This window comes from Solenopsis invicta, chromosome 4, assembly GCF_016802725.1.
Source record: "Solenopsis invicta isolate M01_SB chromosome 4, UNIL_Sinv_3.0, whole genome shotgun sequence".
NCBI lineage: Eukaryota > Metazoa > Arthropoda > Insecta > Hymenoptera > Formicidae > Solenopsis > Solenopsis invicta.
In genome coordinates, this window is record NC_052667.1 from 21,416,624 (window position 1) to 21,441,063 (window position 24,440).

The 24,440-nt window shown below is 42.3% G+C and overlaps 1 protein-coding gene and 1 long non-coding RNA gene across 19 annotated transcripts in view; one reads left to right on the forward strand and one right to left on the reverse strand.

The window, feature by feature from the left end:
- LOC120357520 overlaps positions 1-5,222 on the reverse strand; it is a 232,954-nt gene extending 227,732 nt beyond the window's left edge. Inside the window, exon 1 of the long non-coding RNA XR_005574514.1 lies at positions 5,008-5,222. This is a non-coding gene — a long non-coding RNA (uncharacterized LOC120357520). The remainder of the gene's footprint in view (positions 1-5,007) is intronic.
- LOC105201456 (CUGBP Elav-like family member 4) overlaps positions 1-24,440 on the forward strand; it is a 574,742-nt gene that overhangs the window by 234,224 nt on the left and 316,078 nt on the right. The window lies entirely within an intron of this gene.

Below are 24,440 nucleotides of genomic sequence, written 5' to 3' on the forward strand. Positions count from 1 at the left end.
AATTTTTTTTTGTTAAGGAACGCGTTACGCGAGACGGTAATTTTAGAATATCGAATGGCGCGTGGGGCGCCGCACGGATGGATGATCGATATATCTGTTGATGTGTTATCGTTTCTGACGAGCACTTCGGACCCTACCTTGATCGCGCAGGGTCTCCTGACCATCCCTTGTCCTCCCTTAACCATCCCTCTTTCACCTTCTTCCATCTTCCGTCCTCTTCCAACTCTCTCTCTCTCTCTCTGTCTCTGTCTCTCTCTCATCCCTCTTTCACCTTCTTCCATCTTCCGTCCTCTTCCAACTCTCTCTCTCTCTCTCTCTCTCTGTCAACGTGCGTCTCTCTCACTTTCTCTCTCCTTTCCACCCCATCGTTCCCGCTGCCGCGCTCTCTTCCATCCTCACGCTCTCTATCTCCATCTATCTCTTTCCGTTTCTCTACACAGCTTTGAGCGCCACCCCGCGTTTCCATAGCGATAGGTAAATGGAATCCGTAGTGAAGCCGTTGCCATGGGGATTCGCTCCACAGCCTCACCTCGACTCACCTTACCTCACCTCGCCGTCCGTGCTTTAGCCTCTCATCCCGCTTGCTCCTTCGACCTGATCAAAACGCGGCTGAAGGCTAGTAGGCATCGGGCATGAGCAGCGGCGTATCGCCGCCGTCTTTGTCTTTCACTTCTTCTTCTTCTTCTTCCTCTTCCAGACAGTTGGACGCCTTTCTAACGACGCGACGTACTCATCCGGAAGAAACAACGGTGGAACTTTATTCCGCTGCCGCGACGACCGTTGTTCCTTCCATCCGTAGAAAAAGGGGTATAAACAACGCGATGTAAACGCTGTCGTGCTTCTCTCCACCCTTGCCGCACGTCGAACCTATTACGATGCCGCCTCATGAAAGAGACATGAACCGATCGGCCGAATAGAGCGTCGTGTCACGTGTGTTGACACGAGTACGCTCAAGCGCACGGTGGATTCGCGACGTAACGATTTATGTGAGATACATTCGGATCGGAATGGAAAAATCGTCGAGAAGTTTCAAACGTGTTGTATAATTTCGTAATATTATCGTGCATTCCGATTTGCGATATCTTCTATGTCAAATTAGTAAAATCGATAAGAATTAATTCGCAATGTTCATGATTTCGTTTGCTATCAAATTGATTCGCAGGAAACTATTGTTATCTTGTACTTTTCATGATGAATTAGAGTTATTACCTAAGCGGACATCTGTACTTCTAACGCACACTTTGCCATTAGCGACAGGATTAATGAGCGGAGAGATGTGTCCTAGGTGAGACACAATAGCGCCGGCAATTTTTTCCTCAGACTGTAATTACGCGTGTTCTTAATGAGAGGAGCTTGCTGGCCCGGAAGTAACAATGAGGGAGAATCTGCTCCCGTGTCAGATGTTTATACGGCGTATGGCGGAAAGGTGAGAATCAGGTTCTCCTACGCGCATAGCGGCGACGTGTTCGTATAGTGCCTAGTTGAGTACGTTGCTGGTACATCATGTCGAAGTTAGACTGCGGGAATTAGTTGTGCGCGGCTCCCTAACGACATGACGTACACCGCAGCCAATTAGGAGTTTGAGTCGATAAATTACGCGTTTCTCGAGATACGATTATACGCCGGTGACAGCGTTAATTGCCAATTCCAGGTCGCGAATCTGTCGCGTTGTATATTGCGTTAGGAAAGCAACCTAACTGGAATCTTCCGGCAAAACAACGCAACGACCATCTAGCGCTATGCGAAAACAAGATTCACGAGGCAAATCGTTATCCCAGATTGAATTTATCTCAACACGCACGTTGCTCATAAATGCCACGCACTACTGCTGACACACAAAGGAAGCGTTTCATTTCGTTTTTTTGCTTCACCAATCGGCATGGCTAATGTGTAAATCGCGCAATGCGTCAGATCGACAAAGGATTCGATATCGACGGCTCATTCGCGCGCAATTCTCGCGAAAGACACGTTGTAAGTGCTCGGCACTCTGTATAATTCGCAGGCAGTATTCGCTTCAGTGGCGTGCGTGCTCTGCGGTATCCTCGGCAACTTTACTCATTAGCAATAATTTGATTTGGAACTCCATTAACCATTAAACGCTGCCTGAACGACGAAGTGGATACGCGCACAATTTCATCGTCATTCACTTGAATAGGTTAAACTTCTTTAATGGACGCAATGTCTTCTATCGACACTCGGGTATCGGTGACACATTGAAATTATTGTCCAGGTATTAACAATAAAAAAAAGAGGAAAAATATCCATAAAAATCAAATTCACAAGAAAATCAACGTATGGTTAAAAAAAAGAGTCAAAATTAATTACGAGCACAAATTACGTATTTAAGAATTGATAAAACGTACCGATATCATAAAAAAATAATTATGTACTTTATATAAATTCAGAATTGTTTCCCATCGCTCTCCTCCTTTTTATCTAGATTCACGATCTTGTCGATTTCTTCTTCGTCTTTTTATTACGCGATTCTACCCTCCAATTCTCACATCGCCAATTTACATGGCAGTACATACAGTTTAGCTGTAGCTACTCATTGTACAATACTGTACATAGTGCCGTTAATTAGAGACACGTAAAAACCGAAGTTTCGAGTATGCCGCGCAGTAGCTACTATTCGTAGCATAAGAAACGTGAAGCTTGAGTAAAGTGCGTAACAAAAAGCGTAAGCAAAATTTTTGCCCGAAATGATTAAAGTCAGTAATATTTATCTGATTAGCGATAACGTTTTTCTCTCTTTTATACTTGTAGCCAAATTCTTGTAGCAAACATCTCCTTTGTCTATATTTGAAAATTCGTCGGCGTTTTGACGTCTCTACGTTTAAGAAAAATTTATTCTAAATTTGTCGAGAAATTTATGGACAAGAGGAAGCATGAAGACAAGCTTGAGATACCTTGTATTATTATCGATATATGTTCTTGAATGATCAAAGACGATTACACGATCAGAGCTTTACTACATGTACGTCTAATCCTATCGAACTCGTTGCGTACTCTACGTAATCAGCTTAGCCTTATTATCAACATAGAATTATAATTAACAGGCCCTTCTCTAGGAAATCTGCCTAGGGGATCGGCGCAACTGCTATAGACGCAATAGACGTATTGCGTATTGTGCAAAACGAGATGCGACGGTATCGCTGCGCCACGTGCACGTGAAACATCGATACCTTATAGGTAAATGCAATGCCATCTCCTTCGCAGTTCCGATTCCGCGATCGTATCCTGAATTGGGTCAGGCATGCGTGGAAACGGATTATCTGCTGGAGCAGAAAATATTTGTCGCGCAAGCGAGCGTGGAGAATCCGTTGCCGACGCGTTCTTCCTTACATGCATTCTCCTGTACGTATTTAACATACGTTCGTGGGAGATATATCGGCTCGTTTCTCTCAGATATGTATCACTATTTATCAAATATCTGTTAATTATACTTGATTCAATTAAATGCTGATAGAAATATTTACTATTAATTTTGAACAATTTTAGACCAATCTATTTGATCATATTAAAGTTATTTTTATATTACCATTTAATATATTATATTTTTATATTACCATTTAATATATTATGTCGTATTAATATCACGAAGATATTAACCTAATAAAACTTTTTGATGCTCTATATTCAAGTGGTAAAATCTAATCGCTGTGTTAAATTATGGGAATGTCACGTTACATTTTGATTCGTCGCAGTATGATTGTGTCGCTAAAACGTTTGACCTGCTCATTAAGACAACTTCTGGGCCGTGAAGTGCCTGAGCAAAGCGCAGAACTTTGATCGTCTTCGAGTAGAGAACTCGTAACCGCAGCAGCCGGGGGACCGACACGGTTACACGCGCTAATCAAAACGATAATGAGATGTCGAGTCATGATTAACATCTCACCTTTACGTCTACCATCTTCTTCCAATACTTAATGAAAGCTCGCACCTTCCTTCTTTAAACGACTTTTATTTCCTCCGCGCTACTATCCTTCATCGAGGTCGCGTTAATTACCATCACATTAAAAAATTCCTTTTGCAACAGAACAGTTATATCTCTAGTGCAATTTATGCTCATATTTACGTAACAACAAAAATTAAATATCTATCGTATAACCAATTAGCTTTATTAATGTCATTAATATCTTTCATATTTGTTAATTTTAATTTCTCATTTTCTCTGTTTCAGGTGAGTATCCGTTATAAATTTATACAAGAGCTTTGTAGACAAACATACTAATAATTAAGCTTCCGATTTCCTGGTAAGTAATAACAATTGCTTAGTTTATTAATTGAAAGCATGTCCAATGGTTTGAAAAAAGTTAATACCAAAGTAGCGAATAAATTAATAATTACATCCAACATAAAAGCGAATGAATGAAATATTAACATAATACACACAAATAATGAAGTACTCTTACTATATGGTTAAACGAACATTACATTACATTATTCAAATTATTACGCGAATTATAATAAATCTTTTTAAATATTAAAATTGTATTAATAAATTTTTATTCTACCGAATTAAAATATGTTGTACTTAATATGATATTGTGACGTAATAAATTAAGATAATTATTATAACAAAAAAATTTAATTATATATATATATATATATATATATATATATATATATATATATTGTGTGTGTGTGTGTGTGTTAAAATCGATTTTCATATATTAATAAATTTTTTTTGTAAGAAAAGATTACCTTCTCAAGTAAAGAGAGTTTCTCACTCATAATTTGGAATAAAAAATTTATATTACATTACTAAACTGCAAATCCAAGTTTGTAAAACGTGTAGACACTTTTTACGCATTTGTACTTTTTATGCATTAAATTAAATTTATGCTCGTGCTTTTTACACGCTTAGACGTATATAAATATTGAATTACAAGTCTAAGCATGTAAAAAATATAAAAATTACATGCACATAAATGGGAAAAAAGAAACATAATTTTATACACAAACATACACATTTGCAATGTAATCTTGTGATAGGTTACTTACCCCTCTCCCCGATTACGCTGCCTGGCACCGACTGACGTCGACCAAGCCTCTGCTTTCCCTCGTACGCTACGAAACAATAATTACGATATGATTAGGAAACGACAGTACGCATGAGCATCGATATACATATTTCAATTACAAACCACAAATTTTGGTCAGCGGTGATACAAAACAATCGACGAGACACGCGACGTAAGTGCGTAAGTCGCGAACGATTGGTATCGCGCGAGTAAACAAACAAATAAAGTTACCCTTCTCCGCAATCGCGCTGTCCGGTGTCGACCGACGCCGACCGAGCCTCTGCTGTTTCTTCCCTCGAAATCCTTCGCAACGCTGCTTCTCCGTAGCACTCAAACGCGCGCGCTTCTTATCGAAACGCAACAAATGCAGAATCAATTGCGCAGGCTGCACCTAATTCCCGATTAAACGCGATTTGAGAGTGCTTCGCTGCGCTGCGTCCGCTCCGTGGCGTTCCGTTGGCGGGAAAGAGCGTCGACAGCGGATGACGTCACGCCGGCAAGCTCACTTCGATTATCGCGGCGACTCGGTGCGAGAGTTAAGCGAGAGTTAAGAGGTCGAAATCGAGACGACTGATCGAGACGGCTTCCGTGCATGCAAAAGGTGTTCGACGCGTGCTGTAACGCGCGCTACTACGCATATAGAAAGTGAAAGTTAATCGCGTCGATTCGACATCTTAACTCTAGCTTGACTCGCGTCGTGTCGCGGCGATAAATGTGGAGTGAACTTGTCGACGTGACGTCATCCGCTAACGACGCTCTTTCCCGCCAGCGGAACGCCACGGAGACGCGGCGCAGCGAAGCGCTCTCGAATCGCGTTTAATCGGGAGTAATTACGTACGGCTTGCGCAATTGATTCTGTATTTGTTGGGCTTCGGTAATAAACGCGCGCGTGTGAGTGCTATGGAGGAGCAGCGTTGCGAAGGATTCCGAGGGAAGGAGCGAGCAGCAGAGGCTTGGTCGGCGTCGGTCGGCGCCGAACTGTGCGACCGCGGCGAAGGGTAACCTATCATTTGCTTGTTTATTTACTCGCGCGGTACGAATCACTCGTGACGCACTCGCGTCGTGTGTCTCGTCGATTGTTTTGTATCACCGCTGTCCAAGATTTTTGTGTGTGAAATTATGTAATCACTTCTTACGCACATTTGTGTACGTGTAATTTTTTATACGCTTAGACGTGTGATTCGACATTGATACACGTCTAAGCGTTTAACAAGTACAAAAATTACGTGCGTAAGTTTAATTTAATGCATAAAAAAATGCAAATGCGTAAAAAGTGACTACGCATTTTACACACTTGGATTTACAGTGTAATAATAAAAATTGAGAAAAACTCTATATAATTTCACAAATGATTGAATTGATATAATATAATAATGCATAATTGATTTATAATTATTAATTTGTATTTAATAATCGCGTCCTTATTAAATATATAATTAATGAGAATAGTTTAACGATGAGATCCATCAATGTATATTGTATATAACGGTCCCTGATGTGTAAGTAATTCTTTTATAATCTTGGATATTGGGGGTGGCTATGCATGAAATTTGCATAAAGCGCATTAAAGCATTTCCACAGATGGCTCAGCAATAATCACGACGTAATCCTCATGGTCCTAAATGCACTAGATTCACGAGTAATCGATTGATTTCACCGTGATCGGCTTAAATACTACGTTAATCACTCTAGCGAGATGCTGCTGTGCGAGGAATTGTTATGTAAGACATGTTTATCCTAGTTACAAGCAAACGAATATGCTTCTGCAGTAGGGATTTGTACACTCGAATAGCCTTTAAAAATAATATATCTCTGAGCTTTTATATGCATTAACTTTTATTATTAATTTATTATCATTATTATACATGAATGAATTTATATTTTCTTCTGATAAATTTTTATTTATAGGCGCATGTTATATAAGTAATTATTCCTTTACTATTTTGCAATTAATAATACTAGCGTTTAGATACAATTTTGCATTTAACTTTTATGTATTACTTTTAAGCTAATTTAAGAACAAGGTTTTGGGTGTGAGCAGATATTACCGTTTCCATCTCTCGTGCTTGTGCATTTTCCACAAGTGATGCGTACTATAGAATGGATCTGCGATGTGCGCGTATGAACGATAAACTTGTACATGCGGCACGAATTATAGCTCTGTTCAAAAGAGCAAACATTCCGTGTCGAGTAATATGTAAAATGCGCCATGTTAAATGCATTTTTTTTTTTTTTTTACGTGAATTGTGCTAAATCACGCTCATATAACTCAAGCTTATACTACAATCGGTTATGCGGGAGGTATTATATGAGATAGCGCGCTCAGATATATGCGCATATATCCGTTCGTCGTCGATATTTTCTTTTTGACATGACAGTGAACCGGAAAACTGGTTTTACGATCTCGAAGGGCGAACCAGACGAGATGAGAACTCCCCCCAAATTATCCGTTTTGAAATTGTCTGTACGTCAGCCTAGAGGACGTATCGATTACACGGTGTCCGAATTATCTTGAGGGGCAAGGATCCGGGGGTTGCGCGGGATTTGGATTGGGGTAGACATACCCCACGGCTAGCGTGTCACCACTTTAATTACATCCATCCTGCGCAGTGCCCTCCCCGTACGCTCCCGTACCCTGTGGCTCTCGTCAAACCGTTACCGAGCTATTTTCCGTGTAACACAACCTCTCTGAAACATTCGCGTTCCGGTATTTACGTACGCTTATACACTCCACTTTCATATATTTCTTGAAGGGTAAATATTTAGTAAAAAAAAAAGTGGAGAAGTACTTCTCAATATTATTCCACAGCTTATATTCACCTTTGCAAGCTTTTAATTGAAGGCATAAGCGATTTAATAAAAAAAAAACGCGACTTTTTCCCCAACGAAAAGTTATGAGATGCATGAAAATTATATTTTATGACACGTATATTGCCATTCATGTTATATAACATTTTAGAAATAACACGCCTTTTATATTATATTCCACCTTCAAACTTTGTAAGCGAATTATATTATCGTAGAAGTTATCCGATTATATATCCAGAAAAATTTAAGGAAAAATAATATTTTAGGAATATGGTACGTTTTTCGTTCATGCATTTTTTTAAACAAAATCAAATGCTAGAATTTTTAAGTAAAACTTAAATCTTGCTGAAAAGACTATTTCATTTTTTGAAGAAATATCATCTTTACTCGTCTGAATTTCAGTGTAATCAGCCTCTATTCTGCTACGAAACAATTTCGACGAACGATAAACTCTCTTTACTGTAAAACATGTCTACAACGCAGGAGTTCATGATCAAATGTAAACCATGATTTTCGCGTATATTGGGTAAAAATAGTTCGCCGTCTCTATCGCTCGTTACGCATATTCCCTTCGCCCATCCCCCTCTAGTTATCTCCCGTATTCTATCCCTCTCGTCACGCTCACGAATAATTCAAGCATTTCGTTACATCCGTGCATGATTGGCCGATTTCGATATTAAATGCGAGCGAGCAAATACTCGTTCCACAGCCCACTCGACATACCCATCTCTATCGGTCTCCCTTCTTTCTTTTGGCTCATATCGTTCCATCCCGGCCGGACTCGGCTGTTTCACGCTACTCGGCTCTTTCATTCGCGCACCGCTTTCATTTCGCGTATTAATTGGAAACAACTCCAAAATGATACCGGACGCGATGCTTTATGCACGTAAATATTCCGGCTGGAATTTAATATCGACCGTGGTCCTTCCCTGCAAAGTGTAAAAATACCACGATTATCCTCTCGCTACAGGATATAGGATCCACACCGAATAGGCGCGTAACTACATTTATTTTCAATATTTACAACCCGTTTCCGATTCCGATTTCAATAGTAAACTTTTTGAATTTCAGAATTATGCTCAGAGCTAAAGTAAATTTTTGCTTTTCTAAATATTGTTTTAGCCTTGCTTGTTTGATCAAAAATTCTTGAGAATTAAGAATCAATTTGTATAAATCCAATAAAATATTACTTTATGGTAAAGACACGTAGTTTATTTGGAGCATAAAAAAATTTGAATAAAAATAAAATTTTTTTATTTATTTAGAGCTGAAAAAAAAGAAATTAATATAATAAAAAATTATTTTGCCTTCGAAAATATTTGGTAAGCAAATTTGGTAATACTAAATATTTAAAAATGTAAAATTATTTTTTGTTACATTAATAATAATAATAATAATAAATCTGCTATGCCAAAATTAATATCTAATTTTTTATATTAATATCTAATATTTAATTGGCTCAACATTTGGTAGAGCTATTACCAAACTGTTTTTTTTCAATGCAGATCACCATTTCCATCAAGAGTAAGCGCATTCCATTCGAACGTAAAACAGACGACGTACCGATATGTTAGGTATGTCTTCGAACTTAGTTTCGAATTCGGAACCGGATTCGTGGCGGGGCATCGAACTGCGGTCTCTCTTCGACGCATCTTCCCTTTGGAGTTGCGAGCCGAGTTGAACACGAAACTACGTTGTTAGGGAAACTTTCCTTGCTAGTTAGCCGACGCCTTTCTCGGGCTTCTCGCAACCCTTTTGCGCGGCATAATTGAGTGTCACCTAGACATAACAAATGGACCCAACGAGGAGGAGACGGAAAGATGTGTAGGGAAAGATGGGAAACACGACGGTTTCAGTCTTCACTGTCGGAAGCTCGCCCTATGGCATCGCCGTCGCATGGGTCAAGTTACTTGTGACTCGTTTCTGATTAATGGACGTACTTGTTTAACATGCTAGACTCAGGTCGCGTTTGTCCACCAAATGTCCGTGTTAATGTCCATGCTGAAACGTTAACCGTTGCTGTTGAGACACGCTGCTCGTCGAAGTTTCAAATGCTTTGGGGGATCATTCCGATGGTATCCACGGTGCCAATAGCATTCGATACATTGTTTTTTTTTTTTTATATTTTTCCATTTATTCTAAAGATAATTTTTCCTCTATTTAAATTGTTAAATTTTTTTTAGTTAAAACTTAATAAACTAAAAACTATTCTAGGTATATTATTGTTAGTCGTTTTTTTTTTATTCTTATTACTATCACAAGACGTGAAATAATGAAATCACCTTAGGAGAAATTGATGTTGATTACTGGATGTAGTTTACTACAATTCTGTAATAATCTTTAAATGAAACGTACTTTTATTACGTGTAAAATTCGCCGTGCACGAAAAGTTCGCTCCCTAAAACGAGCCCCAAGATTCAGGTCGGCAAGATTCAGGTCGGCACAATCTTCGCTCACTTACTTAAATAAACTTCTCAACACTCTGTAAGGCATCTGCGCATGAAAATGTTAATAAGGCAAGTTTTAATGAGCCCGAAGCCCGTCTCGATCTGACCAATCGGAATTTTGTGCCTCTCGCTTTTGGCATTTGCTTATTATAGATTTTGATTAACAATGCGTGATGTAAACAATTTTTTTTATTATAAATGATTCTATAAAGTTGCGTTTAATTTACAATTAAAAAATTCTTTGCTATTCGCAATGTTTATGATTTACTAAATAGTAATTATAATAACAATAACGCAATGCATACGCATCGAAATTTAATTAAATTCATTACATTATTAACATTAATATCACAATTACTGTTGAAGTTCGTAATAACTAGTATTATTCAATTTAGTTATTCATGACTATAACAAATGCTGCCGAACGGAAATCAGCGGGTTGAATAGAGAACGAATCGTCCACTACACTTGCATTACTCCCTGGGATTAAAAAGGCCAGCTTTCGGAATTAAAAATCCTTGGATTCCCGAACGGTTCCCGGCATCCCTCCTCCCGCCTCACCCACCCACTCGCCACTTTTATTGGCCCCTCGAGCTAAAGGATGGATATTGCATTATCCGCTCAAACAAACCCCGGACGGCTTCAGTCGGCTAGCTTAAAGGTGAACCAACTCCGGGTTCAGTCAAAGTCGATAATAGTCGCCGCTGAGGTGTGCTGGGTTAGGAAGGTGGAAAAGGTTGAGGACGGAAGGAGGATCCGGAGGGTGTGATAAAGTCGTTATAGAGGCGACACCTGCCCCCCTGCCTCCCCTGCGCTCATCCACCTATTCGCCCCCTCCCCCCACCCCCACCGTCGGTTCACTCCTCACTCCTCAACCTCTCCTTTAGTCCCTCTTCATCCTCCCTATTACGGGCACAATGTTAAAGGGACTCCCGACGAGATTGAATTTGCTAACGGAAAACGCGAGTGAGTGAAACGTATTTGCTTTTTATCCCTCACTCCATTGAGAAGTCCTGCACTCCTCCCCCGACCCCGTTTCTCGCCGGCACTGCCGTTCCTGAAGATCCCGTTTCTCTTCTCCGTCCGTCCCTTCCCGCCGATCGACCACCTTCCGGTGCTCCCCTACTCCCTTACCCTTCCCTCTTTTCCGCCCCCTCAGCCCTCCAACCGATGTGACTACCCTTCCGTACCAGGTCTCCGGATCAACTCCCTCCACCGTTCTTCTTCGCACGTCTCGGCACATTTGTCCAACGTTAAGGAAGTGACTCGCCGTCGAAATCCCACGGAGCTGATGCGTCCTGGCACGTTCTGGAAACTGATGTGATGTGAGATTTTTCCGAAGTATTTCCTTCTCCGCCGAGAGAGCGATGCCTCCCCGATCCTACGATAGACATTAAATTATTAGCCGCTTTGAGGATTTTAAGTGTCGCAGCTTTTTTTTTCTTTTTACGGTGCGACTTTTTCAAAGTTACTACATGGCGGTAATGAAATAGAAGTGATAGTTTCACTTTACTGTTACGTTCGAAGATACGATCTCTTTCTCTCTCTCTCTCTCTCTCTCTCTCTCTCTCTCTTTCTCTCTCTCTCTCTCTCTGATATTGTCGAATTGCATGCCATTTTTTCTTTACGCCAATAAGACAGGCGTTAGACAACAAGTTAGACGGCAAGCATGTCCGTGACTCGTGCCGCGTTCATTAGCCTTGCTGTTTACGGCAGAGTATACACATCGTAAAGCGCGTCGAGTTTCTTTACTGTCTCAGCCCCGCTTCCTCGCCTCACTAAAACGTGCTTTCATAACGTTGTACGGATTCTCTACCACATGTTATAACACACCACTGTGCAAGATTTAATTACTTTGCGCAGTGTATTTAGCGACGTTGAGTGAAATTAATTTGTCGTGATTGTACGCTGGGGTCACTTGCAGATGATAGTAGCTTGGGGTAATCAAATGTTGATTCTTGTACAATACTGTACGCTTGAACAACAGTAGTTTCATTCTACAAAGTGGCTTATCGTTAAAACGTATTTAAGATTTTGCATATCTCAAAATTATCATATTATTATCACATTTATTTTCTGAGTACAATGTACAAATTTAGAGAGAAATAAAGGGGATTTGAATGTCTCTTATATTAATGCATTAGAGCTATATTTTAGAAAAGAAAACGTTATATTGCTCTCAAGATGATTGCGAATTCAAAATTCTCCATCGTAAACATGCCTTTAATTAGATTCGTGTCTGTGGTGATCGACACAGAGGCGACGACATTGAGAACGTCGCATTTCCGTTTTTTCCCCTCTATAGCAAGAAGCCGCTTGCCCAGAGAGGGGAGAGGGAGAGATATGGGATGAGACCTTTGAGAGTGCAACACGCGAAATCCTGAAACCGTCCTGAGTGCAGGATATATACAGGAAAGGGTGGTTAGAGCGGGTGGTAGGCTGCGCGCGCTGGGACCGCATGCGGCAGTCCCTCACTCTCTTCGCGTTCTGATGCGTCAAGTGCATCTCGCCCCCAACCCTCCCCGTCCAATCCATCCTTTCCCCGCAGTACCTTCCACCACCTCCTTCACCTGGACTCTACCTACCCCTCTTCTTCCGTCCCCGGCCCTCCCTCTTTCAACCCTTCGCCTATCAGGCGTCGCCAACAGGTCAATAGCGCAAGTAGGTCACGTCTGTACTCGCCGACGACGCTGCCGCCACCGACGACGACGAGGACGACGACGACGACGACAACGACGACAACATCGACGACAACGAATGCACTTTCGCGCTCGGTGCTACTTGTCTTCCAGGAGCAGACAAAGGAGAGAGTGAGAATGTGCGATCCGAGACACGTGGCACCGTGAACGGAATAGAGAAGCACATAGAGTATTATCGTTTACCGATACGATCGACACGTGGCTGTACCGTGCCAATGCATCTAATTGCATATTACTCTGTTCAACAATATCGAACGTTGCGATAAGATACGTCGTGCCATAATGAACCCAACGATTCTCTCTCTCTCTCTCTCTCTCAATTGAGAATCACGATGACGAACAGATCTCGCCAATTGTACCTTTCGCTCGGCTTCACTCGACCCAAACGTCGACGCGACTAATTGGCACGGGGAATGAAGGATTCGCGTTACGAAGGGAAAATAGCACAAGGAAAGAGAGAGCGATCTAAGGAAACGGCTCTGCCGGCCGGACCCAAGTTTTTCGCGAGTAGTGCTGCCGTCTCTACCCGGTAGCACGTAACAAGTTGAAATCGCGTCTGCTCGAGCACGGCCACGCTCCGCCCCAGACATGCACTCATTGGCGATGGCCTGCGTCGGCCTAGTGCCGCGGCCTATACCAGAACCCGGGTTGGAAAATGCGGGGGTCGTGGGTCGTGCCGGAGCACGGATTTCTGGCACGATGCCGCGTCGCCGCGCTCGTACGGGCAACAGTTATTCGCTGCTCCGTGCTGCGATATCTTGCCACTGGTGCTGTAGCTAAGGGTGGAATATGACGAGGCACTCGTTGTCTTGGAGAGTTTATCACGGGGGAGGAATTTAACACCTTTCGATCGCTCGATTAATCAGATATCACGTTGAAACTCAAATATCCAAAGCTGGAAGGAGATACGCAAAATTGTAGATAATAACATTGAAATTTACGTCGTATTGATCGTGTTGTATGCTACGCTTATTTGTATTTAAACGAGGTTTTAAATTAGCTTATTCGCTACTGGCTACCGGCTATTCACCGGCAAGTTCCTTTGCGCTATGCATGCGGAATTAATGAAATCACCAGTAGATTGTCATGCAGATTTTGCGATGCGAGAGTAATGTTTCTAGTTTCATTTTGCGCGATAAAAATGTGAGGATTACTAATAAAATTCCAAATATTTAGCGCTAATTTGATTTAACGTCATTGTTATTACACATATAACAAATAATTATATACGCTATATTCTTCGACAAAATTAATTTGGATTAAAATCGCATTTTTATTCAATGAGCTCTTAATCACAATTTATTGTCTACGGTTTATTTTCTTACACGATTTAGTGACAAAAAAATGTCTCGTATATAACGGAGGAACACGTGAAAAATATTCTTATCATCATTATAGATAGTAATGTGCTCTTTCGCCTTTCTCAGCGCATGTTCGAACCGCATTCGAAACAGTGCCATATTGAAAGAAGAAAATGTCTCTCCTCTCTCCCTCTCTCTTCTCTCGTTCTCATGTAAATCTTTGTTTGCTCGTAGAAGAAGGTATAAAAGGAACTTATTCTAAGATGGAGGACTCGTCCCTAGAATCTTCCTCTGTCCGTCTGTAAATTTTACGCGGCATTCGCTCCTCTTGAATATTCGTAAAGTTTCCTCCAGGACTTACAGATACTTAAATCTTTATTTGCTCCCCAAGGGAAAAATGATCTTCCTACAACGCTATCAGCCGGGTGAAAATCTATCTGACTACGTGTTTTAACGTGACATTAATATTCCAATGCGTTGGGGCATCGTGATTTACCCTCCGGCATGCGACACGTATGCAGATTGTAATGGAGACGGAAATGGCATGTGTCAGCAATACGAGTCGTACATTTGCGTATTTGTATTCTTGCGCGGTGCAAGATTCGCGATTGGTAACTTGTTTCCATTTCGCATCGCAAATATCAATCTTCGCTACCGTCTTAATGATTCTTACGTGTTTCGCGCGGAAAGGCACGAATAGCCATCACTCTTTTTCCGTAGATCCGTGGATAAGACGCGCTGAGGCAAGAACGCGTCGAGATCTCGACGAGCTCGGCGGTGCGGAAAGACGTTTCGGCGAAAGAAACTGGAGGTGTGTTAATTAAAGGCCGCCGAGCGCGAAAAGTTCTCGCGCGTTTTTTGACCGCGTCACGACCGTAACTCGGTTCTCCGTCACGTTACCCAGGGTTACGCCGGCGCGGAGCGGCGCGGCGCGGCGGTGCGAGCCTCCCCGACACATGCACGCGTCACATCCGCGCGATGCACATAATGATGGTGGTGCGAGTAGTACATATACCGGAGTGCGCGCGTCACGTACGCGGTTCTGGTACATATGTACATATGTAGCCGCGCGTACCTACTAGATGCACTGCTCTCGCTCGTACTGCCAGGCAGAATTCCGCTCGGCCCTATTACCTTCGATTTGTCAGCTGGCTGCAGACGATAACGCATTTCCCTGGTTCGTCCCATCTCTCACCCTTTCCCTGGCTGGCTTTATACCACCCGCACAATCTCCGTCTCTTTCTCTCGCGCCGCGCCACTCCCTCCTACCTCTTCATTTGCACGACCACCCTTTCTCCCCCTCCCGCCCCCTTCAGCATCGCTCTCTTTCCCTTCCTCTATCGCATTTACTCTTCTCTTTCTGCGTATGGCCATGTGCGCACTATGCAGCGGAGTAATGGTTTCGTTATTGAATTACCATCAACTGCAAATTTCATTTTATTTTGGGAAAGTGCTGATACACACGCACGCACGCCACGACCGTGCACGCCAAGACGAAATGAAATTTGTCAGGCTGTTTGTCGCGCGTGATCGTTTTGTCCGATGTAGAAAAGTTTTTTGGAGATTAAAGGCCGCGACTGGCGAGAAATAGCTGTTACATTGCGGCGCGCTCCTCGAGGTTTTTCCTTCGTTCTCCGTATGCGTACATAAAGACGGGATCATTGGAAACACGATCTTACTGGCCCATTAGTAGAATCTTTAGCGACCGAGTTCGCCGCACGATCTTACGCATTACTATTCCATTTTTGCGATCGCTCCGGTTACCCTTCATTAAATTCACGGCCACTCGAGGAGTAGCGGGTGTGAGGCTTCCAGAAGAAAGGATTGGCAACCGCTGAAGCGTTCGCCGTGCGACGATCTCGATGAATAAGAAGCTTTCTCAAAACATTTGATTTGAATAATAAATCCTTATCAGAGATAGAAGAAGGGCCGCGCGAGATCCAATTACTGCAGGGCGATGAATACCTATTCCAGGATAGTCTCTCTTCTTCGTTCCTCTTTACTTTCCTACTACTCCATCTTCTCTTCGTTATTATTCTCTTTGCTTTCACCATCCAGCTGCTATCAGTACTTCCTCCTCGCTTCTTCCCCATTCGTAGCGAGACGCTTCGCTGTTTCCACAATTTTCCCTCGGGCAATATGTGTCATTTACATTACGTGCAGTACACACAGGTGGGAGAAATGGCATTCCTTGCGCTTGCATTCAGCGTGCATCAAACGTCTCTCTCCATAGGCCTTAGTATACCTTCTCCTTTAGCAGTTTAGACGATTAGAGCATCAAGAACAGAGAGTGGTCGATCGAGTCAAACGAGGAAGATGCTCAATGCACGTTGTGAGTACACAGGTTACACGTTGATGTGTGTGTGTATACATCATTTTACATAAGATGTGCGCGAATAAGACTACTTGCTCATTTATCGATTAATTATTACAAATAATTATTTATACAGCGTTATAACGGAATAATATATTAAAGTTTAGAATACCCAGAATATCAATGTGAAGACGTTCCTTCGTTTGTCTGATGGAACGTACATCGGAGTAATTTATGTAGAAGCGAGTCATGATTGAGATGCCGCATCGTCGACGGAACACATTTCGAGTTCCGCGACAAAGTTCTCACGAGGCTCGCGTATACAGCAACGTCAGGCCTTTCGAGTAGCGCAATGGGATAAGGAGACTCGACGCGAAGACACTACCGGAGGGACGTTCCCAAAGTTATCGAGGAGGACGCATTCACGTCTCATAGAGTCATAGAATGTAATGAATTACTGTTTGCCGAACAATGCCGGTAGGTGCTTCCGGAGCAAGTAGGATAAACTGATTTACCGCTCGTGTAGACGTCACCGCACTGGCGAAGGACCGAGCCAGGAAGGGCGGAGGAACACGAAGTAGAGAAAAAAGAATGACACGAAGAGGCGAGCTATACTGTGAGCCGTACGTACATAGATATATACACACACACACACACACACACACACACACACACACACACACACACACACACACACACACACACACACACACACATACACACACATATAGATATACGTATAGTTTATTAAAGTTCGGTTACCTCTCTCGCTGTGCCACCCGTCCCTTATCTATTTTCTACATTAGAGAAGACTTCGAGTTATGTGACTGTCGAAAGTCGAAACTACTTCCGCGGAGGAGTTCGAGCTCGCCATGCGAAAGCGCCAGTTTCTTTTCTTGGAAGTGTGCCCGCGCCAGCTTTTTCGGGCTCCGCGAATCTGCGCGTAAACCGATGGGATCGTTACTTCGGGAGATTTCGGACGAAGTGATAAAGTACACGGAGCGTTTCGTTCTGACGGTAACCGTAACGAGAAAATCTTTCGCTAAATTTTCTATTCCCATTTACGCGAGAAACATTTAGATCTGTCGACGTTACGTCGTTTACAGGGAGAAGCATCGCGTCTCAATAGGAAGATGCTGTAATGCAGTGATACATTCGTGCTCTTGTATTCCCAAAATCTCTCGTGAATCGACTGGCAGCATTATGACAAGTTCCCAAAAGCGAAGCTTTGTTCGCTGCGTGCATTAGACATCATTGAAATACACAACGTGAAAGCTAGGAGCAATAAAGAGCGTGCAAACGAACAAGTAAAGGGTTGAAGAGAAAAGAGAAGAGCAAGATAGATAGATAGATAGAGAGAGAGAGAGAGAGAAGTAAGTAAAGAAGATGGAAAGAAGAGTGAAACGAGAGAGTTCGTAATAAACCTCTTGGGCTAGTTCCTGAAGCGAAGAAGAGCGAGCTACCTTATTTTTCTCTTTCGTCTACCTTGCCTCTTCCGCGTTCAAAAGGCTTTCTGTTACGCGTACGCTAGTACACGTGTTCAACTTACTTCGACTATTTATGAAGGAACGGATGGTGTCGAAAAGCAATTTAATATTAGCGAACAAGCGCATCTTAAGGTAATTAATGCTAAATGCAGCTGCCTTGCGCGATTGAACGTACATTCTTCTTTCATCGCTTTATTCTCTATTTACGAGCGTCTAATACGATTAAATTCGACTATAATTAGTATTTAACGACACATTTACTGATAAATTAATACTATTACGATGACTTTCACCGCCGGAAGTCATCTGTTTTCGTCCGCGTTACAACCTTGACCATTTATTGCGATGTCGAACGCTATTAAACGGTCGTATTGTCCATACGACGGTCTAACATGAAGGTCCGGTACCAAAGATAAAATCAATATTACGTCGGTCATGAAATACGAGCGTCACGTGATACAGCGAGCCCCTTACACATGATCTCTATGGTCATATCATGCTACAACGTATTCCTCTAGATGTGTACAATGTTACCGGCCCCTCAATGCAGCTGCAATATTATCCACGAAATCCCATCGCTTTCAAACTTCTCCTATACGCCGAATATCGACCTTCGAACGATAGCTGCAACCTTGATAGAGTCTAGGTGCGAGAATCAAAGCATGATGCACTGTGCGGCATGTAAAATGCATCAAGATGCTGCGGGGTATCACGGTGGAAATATCCCGCCGACATTGATAATGAATACGGCAAGTTTAAGTAAACGGCAAGCCCTAGCCTGGGGATCGCTAGCTCGTTGAGAAGATAATAGCGCGGACTCGAGGCAGCGAAGAATATGATGGAAGGACCATTAAACAAAAGCAAGCTAGTGCGGAGCGTTGCTAACAAAACGCGAGTAAGAAACTAGGGGGGGACGGTCTTCTCGACATAAATAACCGGAAACAACAAAGACTGTAATTAAGAGGAGCGTTCCGCGAGAAGCGAACGAAAATTTGTTAGTGACGCTGAAGTCGTCACGCGGCAAGCAACGCACGCGCTTGTTAATAGAGACGACGCATGATTTTGTCAATAGTTTTCACAATTAATAGTATCTCCGTCATGTGAGAATCTATCACAAGTTACAAAAATGTATATCACCGAAAAAAATTGTTATCCTCTTGAGAATTTTCTTCTTATATTTATAGTAGTCTTCTAAAATGGGCACCAACAAGATTTTCTTAACTTCAAAAGGAATTCTAAAAGATAGATTAGTAGCAGATATTCTTAATTTTTATAAGGGTATAGAAGTAAGATGAGATTTTATAGAATTTACTCTAGGACTGATTTTTCACAAATATATGAAAGAAAATAAATTTTAAAATAATGAACCTTGTTGGAAAACAATATTTACAGCTAATTATAAAGATTAAAAATAAACTGATAAAAAGTATAAATACCAAACTTTAAACATGTATGTCGTCTGAGACGATTAGCTTTTCGAGCCGTGTTTTTATTAGAGTCTCATCCATTATTTAAATCTTATAATTAAGATTTTGAGCACCAAATACTACAGTATATTATATTAATTTATAATTTATAATATACAATTATATTAATTATATTAATTTATAATGATAATTGTTGCAAACACCAAATGAAACACGATCTGCACAGAATGTTATTATCCATAAATTTATAATAGAAAGAATATGTTCTTAGTTTCTAAGGATATTCTAGAAAAAAAAAAAGAATACATTCATTAGAGGACTTGCAAACAATATAGTCCTTTTATTTTTGAAAATACAATTTTTTCGATGTATTATCTTATATTTTACAGGTGAACGTGATATCCAAATGATAATTCATTGTAATTATAATACATTTGCCATACATCTCGACGTTGCATCGCGTGGCATTGCATTATTGAGCTCACAAATTGTTCGCAACGTTCGAATTTTTTCGGAAACGGTAGATGTATACGCACGTAAATACTCAGCGTGTGTCCGCTTGGCGAGCTACATCAAACTCGGTTTACAAACTACCTTTCTGCGCGTTGCTGCTCTACACTGAATTTTTGGACGTGTATTACTTCCGTATCAATCTGTTCTTACGCTCCCGTAAGTGGTGCGACGAGTTTTATGCTTTACGTGAACGGAATGGGGTGCGCGGCGCCACGCCGCGTTCAGCAACGACGCGGCCGGAATAAAGGGAAAATTTGTAAAATGACGCGTTGCGAACAGTACTGCGAGCGAGCTTGAGGATTGAATGAGAAGCCCCGCCAAGGAAAACGACGTCAAACAACGAAAACATGAAGAAGGAGGAAAGCAATCCGCATGACTGAAGCCGTAACCATGACGATACCAGTCCGCGATGCCTGAGAAGAAATATTGAATCCTCTTCTATTACCTCCTTGCAAAATAGTTTGCGGCGAATGCATCTAGATGCACCCTGTCGCGGCTTGTTGCATCACATGCCTTGGAATATCCGGGTGCTCGCTGTTTTTCCGCGGGGATCTTACGCGAATTTGCCCTTAGAATGCCGGCGAATTGTACAAATCCCGCAGGGCAATAAGTGACAATAATATAATGACTCGGATTTCGAAAGCGCAAAATATCTTCGATACTGAGTTTCCACCTGAAAATGCGTTAAAGTTTTAACAATAGAAACATTTTATCTCTCGAATAACAGTATTTCAGTTTAATATTTTAACACACGAAAAAGTAATGTATATATGTGTGTGTGTGTGTGTGTGTGTGTGTGTGTGTGTGTGTGTGTATGTATGTATGTATTTTTTTGTGGAAATAACTGCAATAGGAAATAGATTTTGACGAGCGATAGAAAATACATTTCGACACAACGGCAGACTAATCGAATGTCCAAAGCAGCATATCGAATTCAGGTGTTAAATTTCGTTCTACCGACAAAGGGAAAATAAAATTGCGTTTTCCCTACAAATTGCCGATTATAACGATCAAGTATTATTTTTCGCGAATGAGGGACTTGGATGTTAAGATCCGCCTCGAAAGCTGCAATAATAAAGTATAGTGTGAGAATTTCAATGCTGATGGTAAAAGCATCGTTGAAAGTCTGTACGCTGAAATGACCGAGCGTTCGCTCTTCCTTGTGGACAGTCATAATATTATCTGACACAGCACTGCCTCATTTCCATTTGCATGTTTCATTATCCAGCTCGATGACCCGCAGGCGCAAAACCATCCAGTCAGAAAAGTAAAAAGAATCCGCTTTCCCGAGTAATCAAGAGTATCAGAACGCGAGCACCGACAGAAATGTTTTTCTCGTTAACGAGTTCGTTAGACCAATCAACGTGCTTACGTTTATTTGAGATTCCAACTTTTCAGGCGTACACAATTTTTGACGAAATCAAAGGAGGTACATAGCAAAATTTTCAACTCCGAACTCGAAACTTGTATACGCGTCGCATGAATGGCACGCCATAACGCGAATTTGCGCACTCGTTAGAGTCGTGAAAAGTACGACAGGACGTGAAATTTTGGCAACGTTTCAGGGCAGCTTGTCTAAAACGATGCATATGAGAACAATGCATATCGTGGCTTTGACGTGGCGTACTGCCACGGGCGAATACGTTATGTAATATGCAATAGTTATGTAACGAAACAATTAACAGTCAATTCTCCATTCGCGGATTGCGTTCTACATACGTAGCAGTCGTGCTCGTGAATGAACCGCAGCCTTTGTAGTCTTATATTTTGCACATGATATACCGTTAACTACCGACACATGCAGTTTGTAAAGTGCTTTTTACAATTACAGCGTTCATACTTTTTGAAAAACGCTTTCTCCTTCTTTTTCCTTCCTTGTTTCCTTGTTTGTTTAGTCGTTTCCGCTCGGCTTGTCAACGATGCATCAACCTAAATTGATAGATTCTATCTCCAAAGATCTCAGAGGTACAAGGAGCAAGAGAGAGAGAGAGAGAGAGAGAGAGAGAGAGGAAGGGAGAAAGAAAGCGCGGCGAAGAGGCAGAAACGAATAGAAGAGAGGGGAAAAATTGCGGAGCCCTCAATCAGAGGCAGTGCCGTCCTTTAAACCCGTGGCGGAGGTTTACCCCGGGAGTAGTTATTGGCTAATCTGCTTTTGACAATGCAACAAGAGCAACGAAAAAGAGACAGGGGATGGGAGACAGCGAACACGCAAACCCCGCCGTTGAGCACGTCGGGGCGACCATGGAGCGGTCGGTTGGATAGCATTATAACCCTCAGGCTATATCCTAAAAGTTATCTGAAAATTTCATTTACGACGAGAGAGTTAATAAATGTAAATATTAGCCGTAGAAGCAGTTTGACGGGAACTACCACTACCGCTACCGGGGGCTGGCGGCTGCTCTAAAACCAACCGAGGGTAGGCAACGCACCGGTGATGTAGCTCGCGCGCGCGCGGGGGAGGTTACACTTTGAGTTCATTAAAGTGCGTATCGACCTGCGAACGGCGGCTTGATAAAAAAAAAGTGAAAAATCAAATTCATACCGGTCCTGGAACTCTGCCATCCGGAGGATGAAGGATCTGATAGGACGACGATGAACACTTGAAGGCGGTGAACGTTTAGCAACGGCAGCGTCACGAAACGAGAAACATAAGCGGTAAAATAAATTCATTTCGCGATTCGCGTCATCTTCCATTCTTGGAATTCAAGAATGCGCGTTTTTATGAATGTTTCTTTTCATATTGGTAACCTATGTGTTTTCCGCTGTGTCGAAATAACAAGCAAAGACTGCCGTTGAGTATAAATTAAATGTAAATACGACGGAAAATGGAGAGCAAATACCGTGCCGCTGTTCCGAAACAACAATGCGGCTTAGAGGATGGGACCCTAGGTTGAAAAGGAGAACAGAATGAAAGAGAACACGATGGCGTAAGAGGCCGGCGAGGCAGGCAGGGTGGCGTAGGCGGGGGTTGAGTACCTGTCGAGAAATACCCAATAGATAAAATCGATAACGGCAGCTTTCAGCGGGCGTTCTATGAGAGTCCAGAAATTTTAGTCGACCTAGAGCGTAGTTTCGTTATACTCGGCGAAGTATCGAAGAATTTCCATATTAAATATCGGACGCTGCACAAACATTAATTGAAAGATACCGCCACCCACAGCATCGCTTCCAACGAAACGAGGAGACTCGACAAACGCGCGGAACCACGTCTTGCGAAATAAAGCGGTCAGCGTAAATATATGCATGTTTTAAATATACAACGTTTAACGCTTTGCGTAAAAATGCTGTCTAAATATCACGCGACGTCTCGTACTCGCTTGCCAGCCCCTCCTTCCCCCGCCGTACTTTACAGCGCGAGCCCGAACTCGTTTACGAACTTTTCGTTTATTATTCTTTCCACCTTTTCGCAACAAAATGAACGAATGCGAGCGCCGTCGTGTAACGCACGGCGAATATTTTGCGATGGCTCGCGACGGATATTTCATCGTTGATGAAGTAACAAATTAAGGAAGAGTAACTCGATACTGACGCATACTGACGCAAACACGTATAGCGTGGGCTTCTTATTTTACATGAAACGACTTCCCTTTGACAAGAAAATTTCTTCCTCCGCAGAAGCGGAGCGTGGCTTCCATTTTCCGCAGATCAATCGTATACCTCGATTGCTCCGACAACTTGTACGACTGCTGCACTTCCCATCTTCGCATCTCGTTTGGCGAACGGTCTTTTTCGCTTCATCTGTCTTACATCGATCCGTACACCGATTCCCGAGAACGGTTCATCGTTGGTGATGCGTCGAAATTGCCTTTCTTAAAGTCTAGCCGATTAGATCCGCGCGTCAGTCCGTGAAATCACGCTCGACGGTGAGTGGCGCCCCCCTCGCAAGGGTTGCTTGCGGTAGTTAGGTAAGATTGAGTTCTGGCATTTCTGGCGTTGGTCTTAGGGAGAGGCGCGGATGGTCTCTTGGCCGGGATAGTATCCAGCTGCGAAAATGACCCGTCATTCACAGCCTCCGGCGAAGGATCTGGAACCTCCTCCTCGACGGTGCGATCGAACGTCTGAGCGTTCAAATCTGGCTATGATCGACACTCGTTCCTGCCGTTTATATACCCATCTATCCGTAAGGGTAACGTCGAAAATGCGATCGGTGACATCTGCGTGATACCGGGGGATGCTGAAATTTCACGTGATTACGGTTTTCAAGCGCGACATATCGAGATAGTTGACGCGATAACACGCGAATGCGAATCGGAGGCATTCGTAAATGATGGATCATTCTTTCCGAAATCTCGCCCTCTCTCACCGGTTGCCGGTTGCATGCACGTCCATCCATCATGTTATCTTCTGTAATGGATATGCATCTTCGCGCGGGTAATGAATAACATGTCGAGCATATATGAGTTTTCTCATTGTGGAT